Source organism: Palaemon carinicauda, chromosome 16 (genome assembly GCF_036898095.1).
Source record: "Palaemon carinicauda isolate YSFRI2023 chromosome 16, ASM3689809v2, whole genome shotgun sequence".
NCBI lineage: Eukaryota > Metazoa > Arthropoda > Malacostraca > Decapoda > Palaemonidae > Palaemon > Palaemon carinicauda.
Window position 1 is genome coordinate 17,472,626 of NC_090740.1, and position 3,080 is coordinate 17,475,705.

The following is a 3,080-nucleotide window of genomic DNA, read 5'->3' on the forward strand; positions in this document are numbered from 1 at the left end:
GATATATTTCCTACTTCCTTGTTTCTATAGCAATCTACACTTACCCCTATTCTTTAAAACTACTTAATTACTCTAGACAGGAGACCAGTTCGTTTAGAAGAGTAGGCCTACACAATGATGGGGGAAGAGGTAGAATATTAAGTTGAAGAGATTAGAAGATATTATTATTATTATTATTATTATATTATTATTATTATTATTATATTAATTATTATTATTATTATTATTATTATTATTATTATTATTATTAGAAGCTAAGCTACAACCCTGGTTGGACAAACAAGATGCTATAAGCCCAAGGGCTACAACTGTGAAAAATAACCCAGCACGGAAAGGAAACAAGGAAATAAATACACAACATGGGAAGTAATACAATCAAACTAAAATACTTTAAGAACAGTTACCACATGAAATTAGATGTTTCATATATAAACTATAAAAACTTAAAAAAAAAACAAGAGGAAGAGAAATAAGATAGAACAGCATTCCCGCGTGTACCCCCAAAGCAAGAGAACTCTAATCCAAGAGGACAGTGGAAGACCATGGCACAGAGGCTATGGCACTACCGCTAGAGAGTTATGGGGACCTTTGACTGGCCAGACAGTACTACATTAAACCCTTCTCTCTGATTACGGTTCACTTTCCCGTTACCTACACATACACTGAATAGTCTGGTCTATTCTTTACAAATTCTCCTTAGTCCTCATACACCTGACAACACTGAGATTAATAAACAATTCTTCTTAACCAAAGGGGTTAACTACTGCACTGTAATTGTTCAGTGGCCACTTTCCCATTGGTAAGGGTAGAAGAAACTCTTTAGCTATGGCAAGCAGCTCTTCTAGGAGAAGGACACTCCAAATCAAACCATTGTTCTCTAGTCTTGGGTAGTGCCATAGCCTCTGTACCATGGCCTTTCACTGTCTTGGGTTAGAGTTCTCTTGCTTGAGGGTACATTTGGGCACACTGCTCTATTTTATTTTTCTTCCTCTTGTTTTGTTAAAGTTTTTAAGTTTATGTCGGAAATATTTATTCTAATGCTATTTCTGTTCTTAAAATACTGAATTTTTTCTTGTTTCCTTTCCTCACTAAGCTATTTTCCCTGTAGAAGCCACTGTGCTTATAGCATCCTGCTTTTCCAACCATGGTTGTAGCTTAGCGAGTAATAATAATAATAATAATAATAATAATAATAATAATAATAATAATAATAATAATAATAATAATAATACCCAAGAATCGAGAACAATGGTTTGATTTTGTTGTGTCCCTCTCCTAGAAGAGCTGCTTACCACAGCCAAAGAGTCTCATAGAAACATAAGCAACCCCACAGGGAAAAGAAAGAAAAAGGAACAAACCTATATCTCTTTCTGATACGATAAGCATTAATTTCCTGCAAGGCAAAGTATATGAACAAAGTAATGATACCAAATCGTCATGAAGAGACTTTCGAGCATTAAATGGCATTATATGTTGATTAGTAATTCATAATAAACATATTCATAATCTTATGAGAATTATTAATTTATATTTTTGCTTACACAAGTAACCTTACTTTTCAAATCTATTAACGTGAAGTGATTATTTATACACCACTGATAAAAAACAAGAAAGAAATCGCTCGTTGAGATACTACCGCTAGAGTTATGGGGTCCTTTGACTAGCCAGACAGTACTACATTGGATCCTTCTCTCTGGTTACTGTTTCTTTTCCTTTTGTCTACACAGACACCGAATACTCTGGCCTATTCTTTACAGATTCTCCTCTGTCCTCATACACCTGATAACACTGAGATTACCAAACTATTCTTTTTCTTTCAGGGGGTTAACTACTGCACTCTAATTTCAGTGGCTACTTTCCTCTTGTTATGGGTAGAAGAGACTCTTCAGCTACTGTAAGGAGCTCTTCTAGGAGAAGGACACTCCAAAATCAAACCATTGTTCTCTAGTCTTGGGTAGTGCCATAGCCTCTGTACCATGGTCTTCCACTTTCTTGGGTTAGAGTTCTCTTGCTTGAGGGTACACTCGGGCACACTGTTGTATCTAGTTTCTCTTCCTCTTGTTTTGTTATAGTTTTTAGAGTTTATATAGGAAATATTAATTTTAATGTTGTTACTATTCTTAAAATATTTTATTTTTCCTTATTTCCTTTCCTCACTGGGCTATTTTCCCTGTTGGAGCCAATAGGCTTATAGCATCCTGCTTTTCCAACTAGGGTTGTAGCTTAGCATTTGATAATAATAATAATAGATAAAAAAAAAAATCCATGTTATGCGCTCAACTGCTCTTTAAAGTTTTATTTGACATGCAATAACAGCACACAATTATAATATGAAAATAATACTAATTTGATTTTTATTAAACTCATACAACAATCTGGGATGTATCATGTATCATGAAACTTGTTCACCACCCAAACATGGTTCAGTACTCACGCTGTGAATATCTGGTACTTCAAAAGTTCAAAGTTGCAGCAAATGTTTTTATGTTGAACAGGCTGACTTAAGTCTTTTTATAGTTTATATATGACATATCTGTTTTGATGTTGATACTGTTTTTGAAATATTTTCTTGTTAATGTTTTTTCTTATATCGTTTATTTATTTCCTTATTTCCTTTCCTTACTGGGCAATTTTTCCCTATTGGAGACCTGTGGCTTATAGCATCAGGCCTCTCCAACTAAGGTTATAGCTTAGCTAATAATAATAATAATAATAAAAATAATAATAATAATAATAATAATAAGTTAGGATTAAAATTATTGCACGACTGTATCTTGGGACAATAATCTAATAAAGTAAAAAAAACAAGAAAAAAAAAAAAAAAAAACGTCGTTTTACCCAAGGTGGGAGAAGGACTTCCACCTTGGGTCTACCAATCTCACCTTTAAAGACTTGCTCACAAGCCACAAAGCTTCTACCAATGCCCCCTTAAATGGCCAATCTGGCCTATATGATAAAGACCAATGTGTCTGGCTATATGTATTTCTTTCCTGTCACGCTCAACGTCATTGCCGGATGCATAACTACTCGGTCTCTCCTCGTCCCTCGAGTAATATATATATATATATATATATATATAT